The sequence below is a fragment of the Ambystoma mexicanum genome, chromosome 1p (genome assembly GCF_040938575.1).
Source record: "Ambystoma mexicanum isolate Mex_15411 chromosome 1p, UKY_AmexF1_1, whole genome shotgun sequence".
NCBI classification, from domain to species: Eukaryota; Metazoa; Chordata; class Amphibia; order Caudata; family Ambystomatidae; genus Ambystoma; species Ambystoma mexicanum.
This window is the reverse complement of record NC_090921.1, coordinates 689,762,919-689,779,748: the sequence shown is the minus strand read 5'-3', so window position 1 is coordinate 689,779,748 and position 16,830 is coordinate 689,762,919. Positions and strand designations below refer to the sequence as shown.

The 16,830-nt window shown below is 48.7% G+C and overlaps 1 long non-coding RNA gene across 3 annotated transcripts in view; it reads left to right on the top strand.

The window, feature by feature from the left end:
• Positions 1-492: 492 nt before the first annotated feature.
• LOC138579522 (uncharacterized) overlaps positions 493-16,830 on the top strand; it is a 70,248-nt gene continuing 53,910 nt past the window's right edge. The window contains exon 1 of one of the 3 annotated variants that reach the window (XR_011304046.1): positions 493-556. This is a non-coding gene — a long non-coding RNA (uncharacterized lncRNA). The remainder of the gene's footprint in view (positions 557-16,830) is intronic. The other 2 variants (XR_011304049.1, XR_011304042.1) reach the window with 2 other exon arrangements.

Genomic DNA, 16,830 nt, shown 5'->3' with positions numbered 1-16,830 from the left:
ATGTTTCTTTTCCTTTATTTTTGTCTCAAAATGTATATATAGTTATATCCTCTGTGGTTTTCTCAGGTTTCTTAAATGTAGATTGAATGTATGTTCTGTCTGTCCATTTATTTGATTATTTGTATATTTAAAACATCTTTTCCATGTATTTCAAGTAGTGTATTTGTTGCTTTCATACTAGTTTCATTTCTTGTAACTTGACGTTTATGTTAATATTTAGTTGACTCTTGTGTAGTAATAGTGTGAAACACTAGGTCATAATTTATCTGTAAAGCATTTCATGCTATAAATCTTTTTCACCAGTAATAGTTTGTTTTGTTATTGTGAATAAAGTTATTCCATTTTTAATCTACATCGGATCGATGTAATACTTTGTTTGTTACACGTATGTATAGTCTGATCGTTCTTGTCTCATGCACAGCGTTACTAAGGCGTTTCTGAAACAAAATGGAATCACGTTGGGGTACGCCTTTAAGTCCTTTTCTCTGAAAGGACACGTAATACTAGCTTATTTCCCCATGTGATCATACAGACCATTACGGCTCGTGCCGCATCGGTAAGCAAACATCACTTTAAATGATGCACTTCGCAATGTTTTTGAAAGATGCAACTTCCTCAATGCCGCTCGAGATGATAGCATTTATATATTAGCAGTCTTGACAAATATGGACTTCTGTTTATGCTAAATATGGCACAGTTATGATCATCAGTTGAGCTGTCCAACATAATATCACGGCTGAAATTAATTATTGTGACTGTAACTAAATATCCTTTAACAATTTCAGTTTAATGCCGTTCTCAAAAAAATCTCAGTGTAACGGTCACTTTCGCATATACAAGCGGTAGCTTGGCGGGCAGTATATTTAAGCTTGCAGCTGCATCTGGTACTTAAAATAAGCAACTGGCTCACTTTAGGGTATGTCCAATTCTAAAGGAGACACGTGGAGTTACTTCATTCAATAATGGCTTGTAATTGCAGCAAGTGCTTGACTTACTTCCATGCAGGGAATCCACTTGTTTTTGTTTCTTTTTCCAATTCAAATTCTTCCCACAAAACTTCTGCTTATTCAAAATGGGAAATCTTCATCACATGAAACGGCTACTCGGTGGGCTGCCATTCCTCTTAATTCCATCCTCGCCGCCACTGAAATATCCTCTCACACGCATTGGGGATTAAAAGGGTTTATTTATGTATTAGGATTAACCCAATGGTCATCTATACACTCAGAACATAACTGCTATTTATTGCTATTTGCAGTGTATCATTCCTCATCCTCTACATTCTAGCATCCTTCTTCCTACAGCATTCGATGTTCCATAGCTCTAGCTATCTAAACACATGCATTAATAAAAGTACTAAATTATACCAATGAGATACTGCATGCCATTTCACTACCCTTGAAACTAAGAGGCAGGAGCAGACTTCAAGTTGGCACAGAGGCATATCAAAAGGGGTGTTGGGTATCCTTTCCTTTGTCATTCCTGCAACCATGCCTCCCTCAGGACTGCTTCAGTTAACTTCTCATCAGTATGCTCTGCCATCAGCAGGCGGACAAGGGAAAGGGTGGATTCATGGAACCTTTGTGAGTTAATGAGGCTGGCCATGACAGTAGGAAGGTTTTGCCTTACCCCTTGTTGAGATGCTTTGATGTACCCGTGGCTGTTACATTCCAACAGAACATGACAGGAGGACTGCGCCAGTAGGCTGTGTCCATCCAGAGTACATGTGACTAAATGTTTATTTTGCGGCAAGCACAACAAAATGTGTGTGGAATAGCCCCACACATTTTCCAGAGGGTGATCTCCCATCATTATATTTCATAAAAAATTTCAAAAAAAGCCCATTCAAGCGCACACTCTACATGTGGATGGTCGAATTCCTCACACTCTGCCATTTATATACAAGTATCCCCATGTAAGAAAATTCTCTTGTTGGCTTTGCCAGTAAAATATGCCTTGCAACTGCAAGAAAATATCTATAGACCTACCAATTTAGGCCAGTAGGTCTACTTAAGAAAACTCTTCAGGCTGGTTTTACCCTTAATGCCAAGTCGAAAATGCCATGCCACTGTAAGCAAATATGCACAGACTGGCTCCATCAATGTAGACAAGTATGGCCACCTCTGAACACTTATCATGCTTGTTTTACCCTTGATACCCAGTAATAATTCCATTCCAGAGTAAGAATATATTTCCAGGCTGGCACCACCAATGTAGATCAGTATGGCCACTTACTCATCATGCTGACTTTACCCTTGCTGCCCAGTACAAAATGTCATGTCCAGACTGGCTCCACAAATGTAGGATAGTATGGTCCCTTAAGAACACTCCTCATGGTGGCTTTACCCTTGAGACAGTAAGAAATGCCAAGCAACAGTATGAAAACATGTCCTGGCTGCCACTACCCAAATGGAACTACACCCCACAATCAGATACTCGCTCCCTGATCCACACGCATTCATACTCTTCCACTCTCTCATTCACCCATGCACCCATATAACATACACTCTCTCATTGACACATGCACACCAACATACACTCTCATTCATATGTACACTTAAAGACAACAAACTCTCTCATGCACGCATACACACACATACATACATACATACATCAGTTTTATTTTCTTACCTACAACCCCAGTCCGCACTCCAGGTGGCGCTTGCAATGAGGATCTCTGGCTACTGTGCAGCAGGGAGAGCTTCCTGAACATGTGCAGTGGACCCGGAGTGGCTCCAGCATGCTGCTGTAGCAGACCTACATTTGTGGGGAGGCAGATGAGTGCCCCCATGCACATTTAGGCCTGAAGTTTTCCAGTCTGCCTCACCAATGGGCCATGAACGCGTGGGGAAGCAAAACACCCCTGCCCTTGTCAATTGGGCATATATGCTGTGATACTACTAAACTGCAAAAAGGAAACCACGTTCCCCTTTGACACCGCTGAGGGAGGGTATTATTTACACAGGGCTGACTTGGCTCTTCCATGATATGGACATGTCACCGCTGCAAGCCACCCTGGTAGAGTAGTTCATGAACTATTGTGGCAGTTTGAATGCAAATGGATGCATGACTTGTCCCCATTTTTTTTATTCTTTGGTCGATCTCCTTGGGTCGCCCCCACCCCATGACATGGAGGCTTCCAGCCTAGAAGCTTTCATGTCATGGGGTGGGGGGAGTCCTCGGACTTCATAAAGAAATAGTTTCTTTTTGTAGTCACTCTGCCTTCGTAATAATTTCTTTATGAAGGCAGAGTGACTAAAACATTTTTTAAATGTTGTTTTTTGCCCAAGGTGAGCGGTGCAGGGGCACACGTTACGCCAGTGCCCAACACCATGACAGGCACCCATTGAGGGAAGCACCAGCCCCCTCGTTAAGACATCATTAAGATGTGTGTCTAAGTTTATTGTTACATGTAGAAAAGAAGAGGGATGTTATGTCCTGTCACAGGTACCCCCTTCCCATATGCACATCACGCACGACACTGCGCAGAAGCAGTGACGAGGGATTAAAGAAGGCGTGATTCGGGGTTTCCGGGTCAAATAGTGAGCTGCGCACACCACAATTTGACACGGGTCTCGGCTCCCTTGTTTGTTGCCACTGAGCCTTGCAGCCCTTCATGCCCTCCCTCTGGAGTGCACACGCCATGCCTGCGAGCGCCCCAAGGCATGAGACAACACCACCCAGGCACTGGGGGCAGCCCCGGTATCTACATGACGGCGCCCTATGGTCCTTGAGGAAGCCTCTGTGACCAGAGCTCGTCCCTATAACGGCTATGGTGACAATAGATATAAGGCATACCGTGCGCGCTCAGAAAATGCAGCTATACTTTAAATACCAAAACTTATCAGCGCCCATAAGGCCCTGCACCTGACTGGCCACTGCCAGAAGGCTGCATCAAAAGGAGCAGTGCACCAAATGCACTGCGGCGACATGTACCATGGCGAAGAAGCCACGCCTCTGATCCGGCAGGGCATAGTTGGCACTGGGGCTTCCACTCCTGGTACACTGGAGAAAAATGTAAGATTATAACTCATTGGCAATGCGCCCAAAAGGCTCACGGTATCACCAGGTGTAACCCTATCTCCTCCTACTCAATCCATGTACCTAGCATATGCACTCCTGTCCAGTAAGTAGTGAAACCCTTGTACCCTGACTTTAAACAACAGCAGAATGCCTAACATGCCAGGAGCATTGTGGCCGAAAGCCGATCACAACGCTGATAGACAGCGCAGTTTGTATGCGCCCTCACTGCCAGTCCTCCTTCTCCTACACCCCGAACCTTCAGGCTAGGAACTCTCGTCTGGGACAGCGCACGGCACCAAGCTTGGCTGGAACACCAAGCAGCAGCCCTCCCTCTCTGGTACCACCGCCAACCCTAACGCCAGCCACACAATTCTTATCGCCTCCCATTGAACTGCACTATTGAAGCAACAAACTCTCGCCTAACAGAGCGCACTCGAGGCATTCCCCACACTTAATGTACAAGAGACCCACCCGTCAGCAGACACCCCTGCCTCATCATCCCTCTTCCTCACCCCAAACTGCCCCCCCCCAAGCCCACAAGGAATCTAAAGCACCTCCAACTGCAGGGATCTAAACTTGCATTAGGGTAACCCACTGCCCAACTCTCCCAGCCATTGCCCCCACAAATCCCACACATAGCTCCAACAAACCTAACTTACCTCGTCCTCCTCTTAATAACGCAATCATCAATACTATGTCCATCCCAGCACATGCACTTCACATCAGTGACCTCATTACTGTCAACAACCTTGACACCCTTGCAGTCACGGAAACATGGCTCCAGGCCGCCTTAGGCCCAGCCCTCTCTTTAGCCATTCCCACTGGCTTTACTATCTTCCAGAGTGACAGACCAAGTGCCAGGGGCAGAGGAATCGCGCTGATAGCGAAGGACTCCCTTGCCACCAGAGAATTGGGTACCCCATAGGATGGAAATTGTAAACATACTTTAAGCCAAACTGACCATCTCCTACACTGACACAATCACCTTCCATATCATATATCACTCCCCAGGCCCAGCCCAAACCTTTGAAGAAGACCTTCTTCACATCTTGGGCGTCCATACTAAGTCTTCCTCTAAAACAATTCTACTAGGGGACTTCAACGTGGGGTACAACGACCCATGTGACTCTACTGCTGCTTCGGTAGCCAACTCACTCAAAGAACTAGGATTCACCCTCTGCATGAAAACCCCTACCCACATCAAAGGGTGTATCCTTGTTTGGATTGCAGACTTTAACTGCCAGGTCTCTGTCCACTCTAACAACCCATACCTCTGGTCAGACCACCATATACAGCACTTCACAGCAGCACCAATCTGTTATTTTCCTACAGCACCTCAATCACTGCCCGCTACTCTTGCCCAGAGTGCAAGGAATCTCACCAAGGAGCGCTTGTCCCCCCTGCTAAGCATACTCCAACTTGGATCTCCTCAGTGCATGGATCCTAACGTGCTTGCAGACTGATACTTCAAAACCTTGATGGCCACTATTGATACTATCGCCCCATTAAGGCCACGCAAAGCTAAACCCTCACTGCATATCAATGCATGGTTCACCCTTGACCTCCAAAAATGGAGAAGTGAAAAGTGAATAGCAGAGTCCAGCTGGACTAAATGACCTACAGACTCCCTCGGGTTGACCCACATTACCTCCAAGGCAGGCTATGACCCGCAGCCTTTAAGCCGGAATGAGGAGGACACCCCTTGGCAGGTTCTGTCTGAACAGCGTTCCCGATGTCAGGAGCACCAATCAGTGCGCGGGCCACGCCACCCGCCCACCTTTCTCGATTGTGTGCGACTTTGCTTTGTTTTGCCTGCCAGGTTTTAGAAATGCATACTCACTTCAGGCGCGGGTAGATCATGCCGCCGCACCGGCACATGGACACATGCCAGTGCTTGTCTGAACCAGTGCTTGTCCCCCCTACCCGTGAGCCGACGACTCCCCATTTCCCACAGTCAAGTCCAACCACACCCCCTCCCTTAGGACCCGAACCAAGGGTTGCTTAGCAACCAGACCACGCTCCCGCCACAGGATGGCTCGGCTTAGCGAGCAGGTTGGACAGGTCGAGGTGAGGCGGCAAGTTCATGCAATAGCCAGCCATTAGGACCCGAACCAAGGGTTACTTAGCAACCAGACCACGCTCCCGCCACGGGATGACTCAGCATAGCGAGCGGGTCTGGCAGTTCAAGGTGACGCGGCAAGGTTGGCGCCAGCAACCAATGGGCGCACAGCGAACATCGGGGCCCACCTCCAGTTATGCCTAGACACTTGAGTTGGTGGCTGCTTTCCCTTCAAGGCAGTCTCCTCCCGGCCTCGTGAATAGGCAGAGGAGAGCCTCTCCACACGTGAGCAGTTACGCCTGTGCATAGGTTAGTTACACATCCCCTATGGAAGGATATGACACCGCTGCACCACACATTCTCTATTAATGCTGTGTCCCCCGTCTCGCTCGCCCCCCCCACCTCCTTCCTCTCCTTTCATGGCGACCAGGATTAATTCCTTCACACGGCCACGTACGAGCTGTTGCCGACAACAGATTGCCCCAGGCCCCGGGCCATCCGGAGGACGGCACGATAAAGGGCCTGGGAGTTTAGGCGCAGGGTGGGGGGGAAACGGCGGGAAAACTGTGGGGAGGGGTGGCCAAATGGCACCCGCAACACAAAAGGCCCAGGGAAACTCAGGAAATGACACCTGGGAAAGGTGTCAGGGGTAACAGTAGGGAGCCGGGGGGAGGGCCGGCCCCCAAGGAAAGAACAAAGGGGCTTTGGGGTATAAGTAACCCCAGGGAATAGGAAAAGGCACAAACCAGGTAAGGAGCTCACCTCTCTCGGGTAAGCTCCTAGGGCCTGGAAAGGGGAAAGAAGAAACGTTTGCTCTTGCGGGCTCGCAGTTTTTCGGAGTACCTCTGTTGCAGTAAAGGAAACGTCTACTCTTGCGGGTTCACAGTTTCTAAGACTGCTGTTCATCCACTCACCTCGATCAAGGCAGCATTGTGAGGACCGCGGAGTCGAGCTGGCACGGGATATCAGCTGAGGTGTCCAGAGGAAGAGTAACTGCAGCACGGTACAGGAAGAAGCCAGCCGAACAGATCGGGCAGTAGCAGAGCAGCGTTGTGCGAACCGGCGGGTTGGGAAAAGGACTGACAGCAGCCCAGGAAGCAAGCCAGGGAGCCAGGTCAGATTGGAGGGCCAGCGGGCGTATCCAGAAGGAAGCGGAGAAGCAGCCCGGCAAGCCAAGAGGAGCATCCTTCGGGAGCCGGGGAGAAGGCCGCTGATGGAGCCCGGGAGAAGCAGAGATCACACGGGAATCCAGTGCGAGCAGGTTTGAACTGAAGAGGGAGGGGCTATCCGCCGCACTCGAGCCAGCCGGGAATTTCGATACATTGGCCGGGCCCGTTGCCTAGGTCATGAGCAGCTCGACGAACACAGTGGAAAGGGGGAGGCAAAACATTTAAAGGGACAGACACGAGCAGGAAGGGCAAGGGAGGCCCGGGGCAGCAGTGAAAGCGCATTGAAGAACAGCGCTTTCAAAAACAGACGAAAGAGCAGCGGCGAGCATAATTGGGAAGTCTGGAGTGGCGGACAGCTCCGTGGGACCAAAGCATTGGTGCAACACTAGCAATTCAGACAGCCCAATTCACAAGAAACACGGAGCAAAAAAGCAGAGGAATCAACAAATAAGGCAGGACAGAAGAAGAAGAGGGGAAGAAGCAGCTCTACAGAAAGAATTCAGACAAGAAGGATGAGTGAAGAAAGAGCAAGAAGGGCCCAAGAATTCAGCGCCTGGGCAAAGAGGGCGGAGAAGGAATATGGAGCACAATGGATGCTGGAGGTGATGCAAAAAGAGGAGAGGGCAAAGGCAATGTCACCTTTGCTGTTCATAGAACCCAGCAGCAGCGAGGGAGAAAACGAAGTGCCGCAAGGACAGAAGAGGGTGAGAGAAGAGCCAAGAAGAGCGCAGGACCAACCAGAGGCACCCAGGAAGAGGAAGAAGAAGGAGAAAAAAGAGGTACTGTGAACAATAATGTGGGGAATAAAATTGTTGCTATGTTAAAAAATTGTGTCACGGGTATGTGCAAGTCGCCCAGAACCAATGACAGAAGGGGCCATAGGGAACCCAGAGAGGAACAGGAACATTCTTCATCCGTGGGGGGGAGCAGCGAGGATGAAGAGAGGGATCACTTAAAGGCTTGGGTAAAATAGAGAGGTGTAATGAGCAAGGGGAAACAAGGTGGGACGGGGGAGCGGGGGCAGAACCCACAGAAACCCCAGTCCCAGCAGCGCATGGGGCACCAGTGGTACCAAATCCAGGGGGGTGCTACAAGGTACCAACCCACAGCCAGGAACACCAGTAGGAACAACAGCAGTACCAGTGGCAGGGAACCCACCGCAAGGGGTGGCACCACCATTGGCACCAGTAATACCGAACCCAGATGGAGTACCACAAGGTACCACTCCACAACCGGTAGCACCAATAGGAATATCGCCAGTATCAGGGGCAACGGCGACAGCCACAGCAGACAAGGAAGGGGGACCAATCATGATGAAGTATGGCAGACCAACAATGGGGAAGGACGCACAGGGCAGGTCCATGAAGGCAATGGCTTGGTATATAAATGACAAAGTAAAGGAAAAAATATGGAGAAAGGAATTAATTGACATTTTGTCAGAAAACGCTCCAGGTCTTGTATCACCCCTGCGGTTCACGTGTCTCATCCTCACCAAAAGCTTCTGTCCCGTTATACCACCATACAGAAGGCGGGCTTGCGGTATCCACGCTCTACGCACGGAACACATTTGCGTCGGGAACGCAGTTCCCGACGCCTCACGTGGAAGTTGCCATGGAGATTACGTCAGTGGACGCAGCATCTTCCACGTGATAGAAAACGTGTTGGGTCACGTGACCATCTTGGTGCCGGTACTTCAAGTACTTAATGATCTGGCGCCCACTTCTCGCTGCTTCTGATCCAATAGTGACAGTGGTTTTTTCTTGCTCGGATTTTGTGGTTTTGTTTGATCTCGGATTACGTTTACTGGATTGCTCTTGGATTATCCTTACCTGTTCTTGTATCTTGACCTCGGATTGTTTATGGATTATTCTTGCCTAGTGATTTGGTTTTGTCGAAATCGGACCTCGAACTTGGGAGACCTCTTACCTTCTTTCTTTCCTTCCTTCCTTTTCCCCCTCCAATCCCTTCCCTGTCCTTCCCCAGGGTGCTGTAGGCGTCCTCGTGCCGGCGGGTATAGGCTTGGTGCTGGACTAGAGACTTCCTGAGCACCTTTTAGGCGTCCTCGTGCCGGCGGGAATAGGTGGTTGCTGGACTAGTGACTTCTTACACCTTGGATTGTTTGGTCCACCGAACAGAGGGCAGATACCATCACACTGTTCCTACAGGAAAGAAGAAGGACTTTGCCAGGGACGTTCACTTCCAGGGAAACCAGGGTAAGAAACCTACCTTTCCTTACCATTTTTTCTTTCACTCATTCTCTGGTACTGATTGTCTTTTCTCTTCTTCTGGTCTCCAGAGTACCCCAGTATAGAGGACATTCTTGCATGAAACACTTCTGGTTAAACCGTTTTCTGCAGGTTAGTCTGTTGAGATTTTGTTACGTGTTCTCTTGAAAGGGGTGTATTTGATTGTAATCAGTATAATATTCTGCAGTCGTTGGCTGGAACCTGGAACCAACATCTACCGGGAAGTTGCGGGCCGCTCAGCTCTACGATCCCAACGACTCTACACCATCTTCCGATCAATTGGATTCTTAGACTGTCCTTTCGTACTCCTGAGAATCACATTGGTAGGAAGAAATATATTCTTCACGACGGGTCAACGCGGAATCAGGCTCCCGGAATTCTGACAGAATCAGAAGCCTTATTATGGATGCCGCGAATGACCCGTTGGCCGTTTTGGTTCAGTTAGTGGCCGACCTACGTGCCGACATGACGGCCACCCAGGCTGACACCCACCGGCGCATTGATGAAATGCAAGCTGGTATCAGGGAAGTGGTTACAGGAATACCATCTTTGGCCTCCGCTTCCGCTTCAGGTCAGGCAGGGCCTTCGGTCAGACCTGATTCTACGCATGTGTACATGGCCGCTCAGTTCCCGCTTGCTCCCCCAGAAAGGTTTACTGGGGATCCAAAATCCTTTCGGACATTCATTAACCAATGCAGACTGCATTTCTTGTGTCGGCCTACCTCGTTTCCTGATGCGACTACAAAAGCAGCCTTTGTCTTATCTAACCTTGGAGGTATGGCCGCGGTTTGGGCGAATCCTTTGTTGGAACAAGGCAGTCCGCTGTTGTTCGACTGCGATGCATTGATCAGTGCTATGACGAGGGTGTTTGATACTCGCTACAAGACTCAAGCCACGGATCTGGAATTGCTGAATCTCCGTCAGGGGGACACTCCTTTATTATCGTATTTGGCTAAGTTCAATCAGTTGGTGGCTGAAACTGGTTGGCCGGAAGATAAGAAAGCCGCTCTGTTCTATAAAGGACTGTCGGATACGTTAAAGGATACCATAGCTACGGTTCCGGTGGTTCCTACGTCCTTTTCTGATTTCTTGGATCTAGTACTCCAGATTGATGCCCGACGTACCGAAAGAAAGGGGGAGAAGAGAATGATTACGGTCAATACCACTATATCCCCAATCCCTGTTTCTGGCGGTGACGAGCCTATGCAAATTGGGGCAGTTAGGGGCCCGTTAACGACAGAAGAACGAGAACATCGTAGACGGAACAATCTGTGCTTTTATTGTGGTTCCTCTACTCATCTGCTTAGTGCATGTCCAAAGAGACCCCGCAAGTCGGGAAACGCCAAGGCCCGGTCGTAGAAGGAACCCCTACGCCGAGCTCTTCCCTGCAGGGTTCCTCGTTGTCCACGCCTTTTTATATTGATGTCATGTTGAGTTACGATCAGGTCACTCCTTGGAGTTCTGCAGCTGTTCTTGACTCAGGGGCAACCGGTAACTACATTGATGCCCAATACGTTCGGAAATGGGGTATTCCCTTGTTGTCAAAAAGTGTTCCGGAGGTAGTCAATGCGGTTGACGGTTCAACCCTACTTTCGGGGCTTGTTACTGAACATACCATTCCGTTGTTGTTAACTATTGGCGCCGAGCATTCGGAAGTCATCACATTTGACGTCATTATGGCACCGCAATACAAACTCATCCTGGGTTTACCGTGGCTCAAGCTTCATAACCCGGTCGTTAACTGGGAGACCGGGGTTATCGCTTTCAGTGCTCAGCAACGCCCTCGATCCTGCAGTTCCCTAGAGTCCATGTATGAAGTACCTGAAGCGCCTAGTCGGGCGTTGTTGAACTCTGTGGTTACAATCGGAGCTGTTGTTAACACCGTATTACCTGTCGAATACACAAGTTATAAGGACGTCTTTGACAAGGGGAAAGCAGAGATCCTGCCGCCTCATCGGCCCTATGATTGCCCCATTGTTCTCAAACCGGATGCCAAGACACCTTCGGGACGTATCTATTCCCTTACACAAAAGGAAGAAGTCGTCCTTAAAGAATATTTGGATAAAGCCCTCGAGTTAGGTTTCATTCGGCCTTCTCACTCTCCATTTGCTTCACCGCTATTTTTTGTACCCAAGAAGGAGGGGGACTTAAGACCTTGTATTGATTATCGGGAACTCAATGCAGGTACTATCCGTAATCAATACCCGATCCCGTTGATTTCTGTCTTGCTGGATCAGTTAGGGTCTTCAGAATTCTTCACCAAATTAGATCTAAGGGGTGCGTACAATTTGGTCCGGATACGTCGAGGGGATGAGTGGAAAACAGCCTTTAAGACACGATATGGCCTATTCGAGTATTTGGTGATGCCATTCGGGCTTTGCAATGCCCCGGCCACATTCCAGAATTTCATCAACGACGTTCTACGCGACATGATCGACAGATTCGTTATTGTCTATTTAGATGATATACTCATCTATTCTCCATCCATGGAAGATCATGTACGTCATGTTTCACAAGTCTTACAACGCTTGCGGGAGCATCATCTTTTTGTCAAGCTGGAAAAATGTGTATTCCATGCGAGTGAGGTCGAGTTCCTTGGATATGACATCACCAATAAAGGAGTGCAGATGAGTAGCAATAAGGTGAAAGCTGTCTTAAACTGGCCTGTACCCACTTCAAGGAAAGAGTTACAATCGTTTCTGGGGTTTTCGAACTTTTACAGGCGGTTCATTAGACAATTCTCTTCGATTGCTGCACCCCTCACCGAATTGACCAGTAACAAGAAACCTTATTTATGGAACGATAATGCCCAAATAGCGTTTGAGTCTTTAAAAGCCGCGTTCACTACAGCCCCAGTGTTGCTACACCCAAATGTCAAACGTCCTTTCGTTGTCGAAGCTGATGCTTCGGATGTTGCGGTAGGGGCTGTCTTGTCCCAAACCTGCGCTGATACCAAGGAGTTGCATCCAGTCGCCTACCATTCGCGCAAATTAACGCCCTATGAGCGTAACTACACCGTTACTGAACGGGAATTGTTGGCCGTAAGAGACGCATTTATGATCTGGCGTCATCATCTCCTTGGGACGGAATTACCGGTCCAGGTTTTTACTGACCACAGAAACCTGTTGGCGTTGCAGTCCCTGACGTGCACCACTGCGAGACATGCCCGTTGGCATGAATTCTTTTCCATGTACAACTTTAGTTTGACTTACCGCCCAGGTGTCTTGAATTCCAAGGCGGACGCGCTATCCAGAAGCCTGGGTAATGATGGTTCACGTCCACAGGATGGGTCTTTGTTATTACCTACACAAGTGGTCTGTAGTTGTGTTCTACAACCCACTTTGAAGTCAACGCTCCAGAACTGGGTTGATAAAGAGCCCACAGAACTGGCAGACTATAACATGGATATACTGCATGGTCTTCCTTATGTCCAGGGTCGAGTTTATATGCCTGATCAGGATACCCGGTGTACAGCTATTTCTTTGTGTCATGACGCTGCTATCGCAGCGCATCCTGGTTCCCAGAAAACTCTTGAACTCCTCAAACGCTGGTGTTGGTGGCCTTCCATGCGAAGAGACGTCTCGCAATATATCTTGACCTGCGCCATCTGTGCCCAGTGTAAGTCCCATTCAGCGAAACCTATGGGGTTATTACAACCATTACCAGTGCCAGCCAGACCTTGGGCGATGATTACCATGGACTTTGTGGTGGAGTTGCCTTTGATTGATGGGTTTGATACCATATGGGTGGTGGTTGACAGCTTTTCTAAAATGTCTCTCTTTGTGCCTTGCCAAGGTCTGCCATCAGCTGCTAAGCTGGCAGAGTTGTTCTTGCGACATGTTTTCAGGTTTTTTGGGTTGCCTGAGATTGTGGTTTCTGACAGGGGGTCCCAGTTCACGTCGCGTTTTTGGAGGCATCTAATGTTCTCTTTGGGGGTAGATGAACGGTGTTCCACAGCGTTCCATCCCCAGACGGATGGTCAAACAGAGCGGGTTAACGCTACCATGGAGCAGTACCTCAGGTGTCTCATCCTTCAACATCAGGAATCCTGGCTAGCAGTTCTTCCTTTGGCGGAATTCGCGTATAATAATTCCAGCCATTCATCAACGGGAACATCGCCATTCTATGCCTTGTATGGGCAACACCCACGCACCCTTCCTCTTGATTGGAAGCTACCTGAGGATTGTCCGGCAGTTCAATCTTGTATCAAAGATTTGTCTCTGGTCCGTGATAGGGTGCTGGAACATCTGAATCAAGCACAAGAACAGGCGAAGAAGTACGCGGATCGGAATCGCCGCCCTGCACCCGTCTACATTCCAGGTACACGGGTATGGTTGTCCACTAAGAACCTACGCATTCCAGGTCGACGATGCTTGTTGCCACGTTTTGTAGGTCCTTATGTTATAAAGGACGTCTTGAGTCCATTGGTGGTCAAATTAGAACTTCCGCACTCTTGGAAGATACATCCGGTTTTCCATGTGTCCATGGTTAAGCCTTGTGTAGACAGCACCAGGATACCGGCTTCTCCGTCTCCGATATTGGTTCAAGGGGTGGAGGAGTATGAGGTCAATTCCATTCTTGATACCAGGGTTTCTCGTGGTACCAGGTATTTCTTAGTGGACTGGAAGGGTTACGGTCCGGAAGATCGGACATGGGAACCGGAGCAGAATGTGCATGCCCCGTTGTTGGTTTCCCGATTTTTGGCCTCTCGGGGGCATGGGGGTCCTTTGGGGGAGGATACTGTCAGAAAACGCTCCAGGTCTTGTATCACCCCTGCGGTTCACGTGTCTCATCCTCACCAAAAGCTTCTGTCCCGTTATACCACCATACAGAAGGCGGGCTTGCGGTATCCACGCTCTACGCACGGAACACATTTGCGTCGGGAACGCAGTTCCCGACGCCTCACGTGGAAGTTGCCATGGAGATTACGTCAGTGGACGCAGCATCTTCCACGTGATAGAAAACGTGTTGGGTCACGTGACCATCTTGGTGCCGGTACTTCAAGTACTTAATGATCTGGCGCCCACTTCTCGCTGCTTCTGATCCAATAGTGACAGTGGTTTTTTCTTGCTCGGATTTTGTGGTTTTGTTTGATCTCGGATTACGTTTACTGGATTGCTCTTGGATTATCCTTACCTGTTCTTGTATCTTGACCTCGGATTGTTTATGGATTATTCTTGCCTAGTGATTTGGTTTTGTCGAAATCGGACCTCGAAGCTTGGGAGACCTCTTACCTTCTTTCTTTCCTTCCTTCCTTTTCCCCCTCCAATCCCTTCCCTGTCCTTCCCCAGGGTGCTGTAGGCGTCCTCGTGCCGGCGGGTATAGGCTTGGTGCTGGACTAGAGACTTCCTGAGCACCTTTTAGGCGTCCTCGTGCCGGCGGGAATAGGTGGTTGCTGGACTAGTGACTTCTTACACCTTGGATTGTTTGGTCCACCGAACAGAGGGCAGATACCATCACACTGTTCCTACAGGAAAGAAGAAGGACTTTGCCAGGGACGTTCACTTCCAGGGAAACCAGGGTAAGAAACCTACCTTTCCTTACCATTTTTTCTTTCACTCATTCTCTGGTACTGATTGTCTTTTCTCTTCTTCTGGTCTCCAGAGTACCCCAGTATAGAGGACATTCTTGCATGAAACACTTCTGGTTAAACCGTTTTCTGCAGGTTAGTCTGTTGAGATTTTGTTACGTGTTCTCTTGAAAGGGGTGTATTTGATTGTAATCAGTATAATATTCTGCAGTCGTTGGCTGGAACCTGGAACCAACATCTACCGGGAAGTTGCGGGCCGCTCAGCTCTACGATCCCAACGACTCTACACCATCTTCCGATCAATTGGATTCTTAGACTGTCCTTTCGTACTCCTGAGAATCACATTGGTAGGAAGAAATATATTCTTCACGACGGGTCAACGCGGAATCAGGCTCCCGGAATTCTGACACATTTATACGCTGCTAGATTGTCAAAAAAGGGGGATGAATGTGGCATTGGAGGACATCAGGGAGGATGATAAAGGCCTACTGAAGAGAGGAGCAGTAGTAAGAAGCTTTGACAACTGGATGGCAGCCTTCCAGATAATGTCCACCATTATATTATAGAAATTCCCGGAGGATGGGGTAGCATTGGTTGCATATCAGCAGAGGGTGCTAAAGGTGTACAGGGCATTTGGGGTGGATGCATGGCAGGAATATGACCATGAGTTCAGAAAAGAGATGGACTGCTTTCCAGACATGGGTTGGGATGAAGAAAATATTAACCTATACATTTTTAATGTATTGAAAGAAAAATGGGAAACCAAGGAAAGGAACTCCGGAGGGCAGCAGAGGAGGCAGTATTGGCAGAATGATTACAGATCAGATTATAAATACAATAACAGAAGATATGAAAATAGCTACGACAGATCTAGGGATCAACGTTTTCGGAGCAGGCAGTATGGGGCGCAGAGAGGGTGGCAGAGCAGCTTGCCACCTACAACGCCGGGAGGCGGCAGCGGGAAAAACGGGACAGGGCGGGCAGCCAGGGCAATGTCGAAATTTTGAGAAAGGAGTACCATGCAGCTGGGGCTGGAAGTGCAAATTCAGCCACAAGTGCGAGAAATGCAAAGGTGATCATAGCGCCTCAAAATGCACAAGGGCAGCAGGAAGCAGCAACTGAAGCAACGAGAAAAGGAACTAGGTCCTGGGACAGGAAGGGGGCCACAACAGTAAAAATTGAGAGAATGGAAGGGTGGCTCCAATCATTCCCAGACCAGGAAACTGCGCAGGTGATTAGATAAGGTTTTCAAGAAGGGTTTAACATTCCATTCAGAGGGCAAGGATCACAGAATATTCCCAAAAATCTAAAATCTGCTATGGAGAACAAGGAGATAGTGACCCAAAAAATTCAGAAAGAGATAGAGCTGGGTACGATTGGGGGCCTGTTTGACACGTTACCATTTAAAGAATTCATACGCTTACCACTAGGGCTAGTGCCAAAGAAGGAGAAGGGAACATACAGACTAATCCACCACCTATCATACCCACCCGGGGGGTCTGTCAATGACGGCATCTCACAAAGCGAAGTGTCAGTAAACTACTCTGATTTTCAGGAAGCAGTGGAATTGGTCAGAAAGGCAGGAGAAGGGGCATGGGTGGCAAAGGCAGACATTAAGTCAGCTTTTCGGCTGTTACCAATCAACAGCAAATCACAGAGATGGCTATGTATGAAGTGGGAGGGCGAATACTTCATCGACAAATGTCTACCTATGGGTTGCGCCATATCATGTGCGTATTTTGAGAGGGTAAGCTCATTCATGCAATGGGCAGTCACAAAAGAGATGGGGGAGGCCAACATAGT